Below are 12,078 nucleotides of genomic sequence, written 5' to 3'. Positions count from 1 at the left end.
GTTGCTCAAAAATAAGTTTTAACGTTATGGAGTAGAATTCTTATATTATTATAATCAACATCTTATAACTAATGAGAATATTCCAATTTTTGGTAAAAGTTCTAAAGTATTTTGAAGTGAAGATCTTGATTAAAAAATTGTGGGTAAAGAATATTCAATGTCCCTAGTAATTAATTTAAAACAAAATCTGTTATCTTGATAAAATTTATAAGAATAAAAGTTAGCAAGAACAGAATTTTTAAAGCTGCAACATATATGTACCTGTACGGTTGGCCCAAGATAAGCCAAGCCGGATATGGGAGAGCTAAAAGTGAAAAGCATTAGTGTATTCAACTTAGCAACAAGTAATAACATTTCAAATGCCACACAGTGAACTGTGACGCGCATTGACTTTGAACTGGTGAGAGAAAAAGTGCAGAAGGGGAGAGCACGACCTGTAGCTGTGAAGGAGACCAATCAGTAGCAGTTTAAATAAAGCTAATCACCAGTACACACACGCACGCGCACACAAATATGCTACTGACAAAGAATGCCAGAATATTCATCATGAAGGAATATTACACACTGGGCAGATCGAACAAAGGAGTACAAGAAACTTTCCGTGCAAAGTTCAACAGTGATCCAAATCATTCATACACGAGCTCATAAAGAAGTTTTGAGCAAACTGGATCTTTGCTTGATAAGAAGCATCAATATCCATCTGTGAAAAGGACTGAGGGACAGAAGGAATATATATATACTGACGAACAACATGCTAGCGAATCCAAAAGTACCTGAAGCTATATAAGATAATTGCTTTACAAGAGTTAAAGCCTACAGACCACAACTAAAATCCACAAACTCTTGAAGCACTGTAACAAAATATATGCAACATCAACACTGAGATGCAACGAGATGAGTAGCAGCAAGTTACACCAAACGCAATTCATCAGGTCAAACTGTGTCTGGATCATGGCAGTTATTTCCAGCAGTATCTGTAGAGACCTAGGTTTTTGTCTTTCATTTGCTTGTCTAATATTGCCAGTTCACGTGTTTTTTGCTTGCTTTTGGTTCAGTTTATCTTGGGTCTACCCATTTATTGTTCAATGTGATCGGGTAAAAATAATAAACAGTTTAAGAAGAGAAATTCAAAAATATGGTTGCATGTGAAATTAAAATAATTATAAAGAAATCAAAAAGGCATTTAAAAATGTTAGTTTAATTTCCAAAGATGGTTCACATTAAAGAAGTAATCAGGTGCAGTTTACCTACACCTTTGCGGTTACAAATACACCGAAGCCTATTTACACTATTATTATTATTATTAAACACATTGATGAATGTAAGACAGTTTTTTTTTGAGGTGGAGGAACCCTATTTACAGGCGCCTAAGCAGTGTTGGGCTTGCCAACTGGTTCCACAGGGTGTTATATAAGTGCATATATATATATATATATATCTGCACACACTACCAATTAAACCTCCACCCATGGCAACCCTCCCACCTGGAACAGCTAGTAAGCATTACTTCAGAGGAGGGTTAACACCCCCACACACATAATTGGTCACCACAAGGAAACATCAACTCTATATCATCATGCACATCACAAAATGGTATCAACACAGTTCCAACCAAGCACAAACACTCCCACAGGAACATGAGACCTCTTGAAACACACACACTACACGCCTACACATACGGGTACAAACCCCGCCAATGCACAGACACAGACATCCCAAGAATTGAAGTAGAGAGAAACACTAAGCACGAAAGGCACTCATCAACCACATATGCACTCGCCATGCCTAGCAAAACATGTGCTTAACTCATATACTTACCCATAGCAGCCATCAGTTGTTGCTTCAGTGATGAGGGTAACACATGCAAACACCGGGAACAGAGTGTCCATGGCCTCAATGCACCAAGGCGACCCTGCACGCTCGCAGGAGCCCCCAGGCACTCATTTTTAGACCTGTCCAGCCCGGTACCCCCGACGTCTTCTCTGCCGGAACTACTCCCATAAACAGAGCTTTTCTGTCATCTTTCTAGCGTATCGATCCACCTCAGTCCACTTTTCCTCGCCGCTCATTAATATTCGCTGAGTGTCTTCCGGACTGGAAGATATTTCCATAGCCGAGGGAATCTAATAGCTCCTTTCGCTCTTCCCTGAAACGTGGGGATCTGAGGTTGACGTGCAGGGGGCTTTCCTCCTCTCCACACTCCGGACAGAGTTCGGTGTGGTTTAGACCGAATCTGAGCACGTATGCCTTAAATCCGCCATGGCCCGCCAGAAACTGAGTGAGACTGTAACCCAGTGAGCCATGCGATCTCCTATACTAACCCTTGACGTCCCCGATGAGCCAGTGCGTCCACCGTCCCGTCGTGGACCGATTCCATTGCTCCTGCCATTCATCCATTAGTTCTATGTCATTGGCTAGCCGATTTTTATCCATAGGTGGCAAAGTCCCCTGTTCCCTCAATCTCCTCCGCAACCATTATCGTCAGGTCGATTGGGAGGTGACCCACTAAAACCTTTGCAGCCTCTTTATAAACTATTCGGTATGCCGATATTATATTGAGGCAGTCCTTCCTGTGCAACGCCTCCAATCTGGCATACCTAACTGCACCTGCGCACAGCTTCACACCATACAGCAGGGTGAAGTACGCCACCCCGACCAGCAGTTTCCTCCGCTGCTTCGTTGGCCCGCCAGTGCTTGGAAGTAGGCCGGCGATCAGTCTCATCATCTTCTCAGCCCTGCCGCAAGCTTCTATAATATGTACACCGAATCTGACCCTGGAGTCTATCCAGACTCCAAGATATTTGATTACCGGGGCTGAAGGCAACTCTTTTACCTTCTATCACAAGCGTAATCGTCCGCCTCCGTTTGGCGGAGGAGATCACCACCGCCTCTTTCTTTTCTGAGGCCAGCGTCAACCTTGCTCAAGCCATCCATACTCTTATCGCCGTATAGGAGTTGGCAATTTTTCCCGTGGCCTCAACGTCGTGTTCCCGCTTCGACGGTCAGGGCCAAGACGTCAGCATAGCCCATTATTTTAACTTCTCGCGGTAGAGCCACCCGAAATACGCTGCCATAGGCAAGGTTCCAAACAACCCCCCCCCCCCCCACCGTTAAGTGTCCTTTCCACCAATCTATTCTGTACATACTTGATGTCAACTATGGCCATTTTGTTCAGAGCACCTTCCTTCTTTTCAGGTACTCCAATGAAGGTGTTCCTGTACCCATTGGCCTTCTTCGGCCAATCCTTTTTGATAAAATTCGGCAAGCTGATTCATTGGGACACCATTATCCAATGCATCAGAAATATGACACCCTGTGTCTACTATAGTTTGTGTAGCTGCATCTGATGTGTGCTTACTTTCAGTCGACATGGGAGCTGTAGTACCCACTAGCCTTCTGAATTCCTTCACGGTCACGCCTAGGTTCGTCTCCACTTCCTTAATAGAACGCTTGACATTTTTGTCAATACTCTTTTTCAAATCAAATGCCAGGCGCTCCAATTTGGCAATCATTCCGTCCAACTCCGCCAATTCGTCTTCATCCGTGGAAGATTGCCGTTGCCTGGGCCTTTTGACCCGCTTCCTATGATCTGCACTAGTAATTTGTGCCACTGGTGGCAGCCCCACATTCATGGGAGCCTGCGTCGAGGTGCCAGCCGCATTCTGCGCCACCATCACCCCAGCAACATCCTGGAGTACTGCCGGGCTTCTGGTGCCGCTCTCGGCACTTGTTCAGGTCCTTCTCCCATCCGTTCAAGTCAGTGGAAAAAAAACGGGTATTGAGCCCAAAACACGTAAAATGATACCAGTAATCGGTTGAAATATGACAAGGTTAAAATTTAAACAAAGCAATACAAAAGCTGTTTGGGAGATCCAAACAACTGTACAACACCCGCGGGAAACGTGGCTTACGCGCCAGTTCGTTAGGCTATCCTATATAAAGTCAGCTGTTTACCGTCGAACCAACTAAATTGCCGCGACTGTTACAACTGACCATACGATGTTGTGTGCACGTCAGTGGTGACGTCACCTACTGGAAATTACGTGTCTATATAATCTTAAACTGTTACTAAAGCTTAATAAAACCAATAAATATTAAAATACTTAAAAATACTCATTAACTGCTTAAAGCTAGTTTAGACCAATTAAATGGTCTTCTTGCAGTTAAAATAATACACTTCCGTTCAATATACCACTTAAAACACTGTAATACTTGTAGCTTCACTACAAAGTGAAAAAAAAAAATCTGTCCATTGTCCAATAATCGAAAATAGCTAAACACGCCCAGAAATCACAATCACTATAATCCGACATCCGTACCGATAGAGAATCCCGAAAAACTCAACCAAAACACGTAAATTGCAGAGCGAAAAAACAAGACTTCTCCCGTATGAGTTTCCAACTCGACTAATGTAAGACTAGTCAGCTATTGTTTGGAATAATAAATATTCTGCTTTTAGAAACATAGTTGCTTTTGTGATGTTAATTGAAGTAGCATATAAAGATGTTAAGAAATAGTAAATAATACTGACCTAAAATATTCATATTTTGTAGTACGAAGATCTAAAAATAGATATTTAAGTGAAATATAGTATTAATAAATATTACTTTTTTTTTTTATTAAGAATAAGTTTTTATTTAACTTATAATTAATAAATATAATAATGATAACTATTAAATTTTACTTTCTTTTTTTTTGTTGATGCTACAAATTTTTGCACATTACTTTTTTAAACTTATGTTACTTACTGTGTTTACAAACTACTATACCTTAATTTCAATATTGTGTTGTAGTTAATGCTCTAAGTTTTACATATTTATTATTAAACGACTGTTTTCTAATTTTTCTTTATGTACAATGGTTGATTTCTTCTCTCATTCATTTTAATTATTAGAACAGTGATTTAATTTTATTTATTTTTTAAAGACTTTCTGAAAGTAAGAATATTGTAAAAATAAATCCATCCAATAAGCTTTTGTTAGCATCCACGGGATTAAACGCATGGAACCAGGGATGCATCTTGAATGAATGACCAGGAATTATAAAAAGTTAAGTGAATAAAAAATCACTTACTATTATCACATGTAGTAGTAAACATGTACTTTAGTAATGTACATAATAGAACTGTTATTTATTTCAAACACATTTTTTTAATTATACATATAATATTTTTGTATATACTTTGTTTTTGGTATATAAACTTGTTTTGTATTGTAATTGGTCATCAGTTTGCAAATTTAACACTGTTATAACCGTGATGGTACCTGTAATATTATTTTTTATGTGAAATTAACGTGCATGTAGACCCTACAGTATTTCATAAATGTAAATTATATAAATAAATTTTATAGTTTTACTTGCTGCTACCTGTTTGCAGTAATTTATAATTTTATTCATAATTTTGTGGATAAAGATTCACGCAAACTAATATTAAAATGAAAACAGCGATTAAAGTTAACAGTAATTAATAACTTTAATCTTAAACTATCCAGTGACAAAAAATATTTTTTTCATCATAAGAACACCCTTTTGAAGGTGTTTTTATATGGTCTGTAGAGCACATTTAATTATTATGATTTTAATTTTTAAATTATCCTTTATGTATTATTTTCAAAATAGGTAATAATTAAAATTGTGATTTTATGCCTTCTCGCAAAATAATAGGTAATTCGTCTCCCCCCCCCCCCACCATATTTATTAACGATCCCCATAATTTACTAAAAATAGTTTGCAACCAAGTAAAAGCAAACTGTTTTTATTGCTGCTCTCACAAACAGTAACGGTATCTTTGTTCTCGATTCAAACCTTGTCCTTTCCTTCCGACTGAATGCTCCTGCATTACAGTACTACTTCGCTTTCATTGTATTGTATACCCAATAGCGTATTTTTACAGCAGGTACTTAATATTTTATGTTGCTTGACCTGCCCAGCCGTCTTGTTTCGATATTTATTTCGACTAACTAGTCGAAGATGTGTTACCTTGCTTTTGTTTTGTGTTAAGTAGTGTACAGTTATTGTTTCTAACCGAATTCAACAAACTCACGCTAAGGGTACTCTGTTCTATTTACTTATTAATTAATTTTTTTCTCTGTACTATTTTTTAAATTGAACAGCTTTTCTTCAAATTATTTCGAAGATTTTTTTTATACCCTTATTACTTAGGTAGAAATTTTTTACACTGGGTAGAACGAAGAATTGCATTGCCTAAATATGTAATTTGAAGATATTTTTCATCGCTTAGTTTGGATTATTGTAGCAAAATTATATATATATATCCTAAAATCATTCTTATATTCCAAGTTTTCCAAGAAAAATTAAATGGAAAAATATTACAATTTTCTGCATTTTAGAATTTTTAATCCACAATCTGTTTTATCAGTCTCTGTGCCTTCCCTTTTACACTTTTTTTCGGCAACATTAAAAAACTGCAGAAAACCATAACCCACACTTGTTAACATTTTCTTTACATCGGTTCTTGGCTTTTCCTTTATTTTTATCAAGATGCAGGTGGTCGCACATTTGGATTTTTTACAAGCTGCCCCTATCATTTGGCTGTGATTTTTTGTAATCCTCTCCAAATATTAAATTAAAAGAGTATTTAGAATAAAAAATTAACACAAAAAGAGTTTTTAAATGAAAATGAAACACCTAAGAAATTGCTGTAAATATTAACACAGTGTCACTTTTCCAGTTCTCTTTTAAAGTTCGATTTCATAAATTCAGTATCAAATTAGTGACCCATCGGGTTGGTCTAGTGGTGGACGCGTCTTCCCAAATCAGCTGATTTGGAAGTCGAGAGTTCCAGCGTTCAAGTCCTAGTAAAGCCAGTTATTTTTACACGGATTTGAATACTAGATCGTGGTTACCGGTGTTTGGTGGTTGGGTTTCAATTAACCACACATCTCAGGAATGGTCGAACTGAGAATGTACAAGACTACACTTCATTTACACTCATACATATCATCCTCTTTCATCCTCTGAAGTATTATCTAAACGGTAGTTACCGGAGGCTAAACAGGAAAAGAAAAAGTATCAAATTAGTGGTTGTCTATGATTATAATCTGAAAAGAATCAGCGGGTGAAGAGCACATTCTACACTCATCCACACAGGCCATTTTGGCGTTTATTTTCCCCGATCACTTTTAATATAACTGATTGCAGTACATATTTTTCATTGTAAATGCAAAGTGTTTTAATGTAATACTTATGTAGTGTTTAAATTGCTTGAGAAATCTTTTGGGCTTTAAAATAAATTATAATTATTATTATAGTTAAAGCAAGATGACAAAAACAAACTAAAGCGATACAAGTTACTGTTTGATTACGAGATAATGTTGCAAAATACATGACGTACATGTGTTGTTACAAAATTACTTTTATACATATGTCTAAATGTTTGAGAAAATACCCTCTAACCTTCTTTATATTTCGTTACTTTGAACAACAAAAACATTCCTGATTATTTATAGTAGCCTTAGTTATTTAACAGGTCACAGACAGGTTTAACGGTTGCAGATCTTTAGAGAATTAAAGTTATTAAATATTTAACAGTATGCAGTAAATCAAATCTTGTCATTGCTTTACTCAAATGATTGCCATTTTCATGAAAATTTATTACAGCATGATGGAAATTTTGATTCTGTGAGAGTCTTCCTTTGTGAAATGTGTAATTATGCATTTTAGTGAAGTATTTCTTTTATTGATTCTAGCAAAGATTCTGCTATTTCATTGTTCGATATAGCACTTAAGTCGGCTACAGAAGAAATTTTTTGTATTCTGGTCATCATAAGTTTTATGTTGCAGCAGACACTTCTTCAAGAGAAGTATTGGGTTTATTCTGTAGAAGTTTCTTTTAATAGATGTGTAAGGAGTTTTTTTTTTTTTTTACTAACATTGAACATTTCCACTGTTATTTATGATAAAATTGCAGCTTAAAAAGCAAAAAAAAAAGTGTTAATTTCTAGTGAAATTTAAAAAAAAAAGTAATATTTTCATGTATATTTGCCATAATGCTGTTTAATAATGAATAAGAAATAAGTTTATCAAATTGTAATTATAATTATCTATCTATAAGATAAACAAACTATGTAAAAATCTTTTGGAAATCACTTTAGATTATTATGTTATTACTGTTTTTGATAAAAAGAAAGTATTATATTAACATGTCTAGTGAAGTAGCCCAAACTAAAAAGCATGTTTTTTGTCTATCCTTTTATAACTAAGCAATCAAATTAAATGAAGATGTTTATCAGACATTGTTTATCACGGAAATGCTTTATTTTTATGCTCTAAGTGATTTATTTTTATGATGAAAGCATACTTTAGGAGCAAAAAATAAAGCAGTAATTAATCATAATACGTATCTTCAAATATCAGTGAGGAGGCCAGGGTATGTAAATATTGATGATTGATAGGGTTTGTGAACGAAGGATCTTCCACTAATAATTTATTTCAGAAATACTTCAGAAGTATTTCAGAAGTAGTTTTGTGTAGTAGTAATTTCAGAAAGTTAAAATTAAAAAACATGCATTTTAATATACATTTTTTATTGAAATACAATTTTTAGTGCAGATTTCAGTCTGTTTTATTTTTATTTAAAAACATTATAATACTTCGGTGATTTCATAGCTCTAGGAAATGTACTAATGAATAGTCTGATGAAATGTACTAATGTTTTTCTGATTTCTAAGTATATTCTTATAAAAATCAAGAAAATTTGGGTTTAAAAAATCATATAAGTAAAACTTATTTGATTAAAAAATCAAATAAGTAGAACCAACTTAAAAATAACATCTAAAAGAAAAATTGTATAATATTTTAACGTTTCTTCTGTAAAGTTTGGAAATTTTTAAGTAGACGTATAATTAATGATCGCGAATTGCTTGGTGGTTGCTTTTAATATGCTGCATATTTAAAAAAATTAAAGAAATGATATTGCAGCAGCTTTTTAAGATTATTACACATATTAAAAAAATAAACAACATTATTTTAATAATGTATCTAAAACCAACATATTAAAGTAAGATAAAAATTGTAAACAAAACGGTCAAAAAACTGTGTTAAAAATCATATTTAAAATAAAATACATATATAATAAACTAAATTTTTCTTTTAATTTTGAAGTCATGATTAAATCAAAAACAATTGCAGTAGTTTTGAAACCAGTCAGCTGTTGAAGGTCCTTCCTTACTTCACCTACCCTAGCAACCTTGGCTATTCCGCTCATCAGACTGCTTACTGTGAACTGTAGAGAGCTCTGTTTCAAATAAATTAATGCTCTATTTTTTGCATTCCTAATGTTATCCACATTGTTTTATATTTATTGGAACTATTAACTATTAAGTATCTTTATAGGCATGTAAGTTTTCTGTGATATAATGGTGGAAAAAATAAATTCCAGAAGCTCTTCAAAAATTCAAAATAGCCAATTACTTTAGAAGAAAATCACCAAGTTTTGAAACTATTTTAAGAATTAGGTGTGAAAGTAGATTAAATCATTGAAAAATGTAAATTAAGTCATTCACTTGTAAAAACAAGGACAAATATTTGAAAGAAGTAAAGATGTTACATCTGTGCAGATGAAGAAAATAAGAACTTGCAAAATTCATCCATGGAAGCGTAGATATATATTAATTAACAAAATGGATTATTTATGTACAATTGGCATGTACATTTCTTAACAAAGTAACTATTTTTGGATAGATATTGTCAATATTTCAGATGTTAAAGTGAAACTGAAAGGATGTTTTTTTGTTAGAGAGAGTTTAATTGGTTTAAAAGATGTGCTGGGTTACACAATATTTTGTGTTGTTGAAACAGACCTTTACTAGAAACATGTCTTTACAGAAATATATAACCAAAGGAAAAATATATGGCTTGTTTAATTACCTTGAAAGGTCATGTAACTGTGCTTTTATGTGATACAGAATCCAATTATTCAATTAAAAAAAGTGATTTAATCTAAAAGAAATTCACTGGACTTGTCTTCCTGGTTCAAGTTTTCAAAAATATGGCTGTGCTCATTTTATGACTGCCTGAAAAATCACTCTCTAAGAACCAATTAGGTCATTAGAGCTGATATCACACTTCAATTTATGTGAAATGTTCTTCAAATGTACTAGCACATTATAATATCAACATAATTAATATCAACTTACTTGAACACTTTCCTAAATGTTTAGCTTATGCTATTTTTAACAGATGCCTACTAAGACTTCATCCACTCAGCATTTTTCATGTTCTTGTAAGTGTAATACCTTGCAGTAATTTGTCTTTAAATTTTATTTTATATTTTTTTATAATAAACAAGTAATGTTCTTTATCAGTTCGAGCACATAGCACTAAACATATTTTTTGTCTTTGTCTTTTCCATTTTTAGTTGCTGTCACAAAAATCTTTCACCTTTATATTCAGTTTATATATGATAGCATGTGAAGCATAACGGTAGTTGGTCTACATTACTTATTAAGTGTGATGGATATGGAAACATCTCTTTGCTGTAATAAAGAGTTCTGAAAAGACAATTTTTTGCCAGTTATATAGAATTAATTCTTTGTTTACAGTGCAGGATAAAGAATTATCTGTTCTCAATCAACAGGCATTACATTTTTATTTTTTTTGCCAGTTTTAGACACCAGCGTTTATAGTACATATAATTCTTAACCCTTACAAGACACTTGGATTAGAAAAAAGGTGATCTCCCAATCTACCAGTTTTAAAAAATTGCATTTTATTTAAAATTCTAATAAACTGTCAGAAGTATGTTTTTATTTATAAATAACTTATAAATTATTGAAAACATAACACTTAAGTTAATAATATAATCAGCAAAAAATTATGAACTGCTTAGTAGAGAACAATAACAGTTATCCTACGTAATAAAACAGAAAATTATTTATTCATTTATAAAATTAAGTGAAACAGGATAAAATAAATTTCATGGTCAGAAATATAGAATGATAACTTCTTTCTTTTTATCCTGGTGCTACAGCCCGGTGTGGGCTTTGATCTCTTCCACGATTTGCCTCCAATCTATCTGACTCACCACTTCTTTCAATCTTCTCACCCCCATCGCTATCAGATCCTTTTTACATCCTGGAGACATTGCATTCTTGGCCTGCCTCTTCTCCTATTACTGTCTATTCTTCCATGCATTATTCTTTGTTGCAGTCTGTTCTGTCATTCTTTTCACATGACCCAGCCAACCAATTCTTTGTGACTTTATTACCCTTACTATATTTTATTCTTGCAATATTCCCTGTCTTTTCTCATTCCTTCTTATCCTCCATATTTCTTCTTCAAAGACAGGTCTATATATTGTCATTATTTTTCGTTCAAACACCTTCAAGGGTTTAAGGTCCATGCTTTGTATCCATAGGTAACGATTGGTTGAGTTAATGTTTTTAGATTTTCATTTTAGTACTTTGTGTGTTAATTTTAGATCTTATTCATTTATCATTGTCAAAGTATGCACAGCTGCCAAGCATAATTCTTCTTTTAATTTCCATGGGCACTTTATTATCACTATTAACTTCCGTTTCAAGGTACATGAAATTTCTTACAGTCTCTAAGGTGTAACCCCCAGTTTCATTTCATTTCCTTCCCTTCCTGCTCTGCACTGTTCATCTTCAGATATTTAGTTTTTTCTTTGTTTATTTCTAGTCCAACCATTTTTGTCTCCTCTATTTATACAAATATCTCTTTCAAGGCTCCTTTGTTTCTTGCTATCATCGTCCTTTTAGGACAACATCATCCACATAGGCCTGTACTTGTACTATTCTCTTTATGATACTTCCTCTCATAGCAGTGTTCTCCATGACCGTTTGAAGTGTCAGGTTAAAGAGCCTAGTATAGCTGAGAGCACACCCCCCTTGCCTGACTCCCTCCATTTTGTCAAACTTTCTAATTGTTCTTTCATCGCTCAATCCCACACCCACGCTATTGGACATGATCATTCTCACCAGCTTCATCAACTTTTTGGCGATACCATAACTCTCTAGACCATATAATTCTTTAACTTTAATCAGTCTCTCAAAGACTTGTGCCTAAAATCAATAAATAACAAATGTAAACTTATTT

The 12,078-nt window shown here is 34.1% G+C and overlaps 1 protein-coding gene across 5 annotated transcripts in view; it reads left to right on the top strand.

The window, feature by feature from the left end:
* Positions 1 to 12,078, top strand: part of LOC142328142 (motile sperm domain-containing protein 1-like) — a 59,314-nt gene that overhangs the window by 26,012 nt on the left and 21,224 nt on the right. For 3 of the 5 annotated variants that reach the window (XM_075371686.1, XM_075371693.1, XM_075371699.1), the window contains one exon: positions 7,710 to 7,863. The exons of 1 other annotated variant lie outside the window; for it this stretch is intronic. The gene's annotated coding sequence lies outside the window, so the exon portion shown is untranslated. Of the gene's footprint in view, positions 1 to 7,709; positions 7,864 to 10,674; positions 10,693 to 12,078 lie in introns of those variants that run through there. One more of the 5 variants, XM_075371714.1, reaches the window with a different exon arrangement.

This window comes from Lycorma delicatula, chromosome 1, assembly GCF_047948215.1.
Source record: "Lycorma delicatula isolate Av1 chromosome 1, ASM4794821v1, whole genome shotgun sequence".
Lineage (NCBI taxonomy): Eukaryota > Metazoa > Arthropoda > Insecta > Hemiptera > Fulgoridae > Lycorma > Lycorma delicatula.
This window is presented reverse-complemented; position numbering and strand designations above follow the sequence as displayed.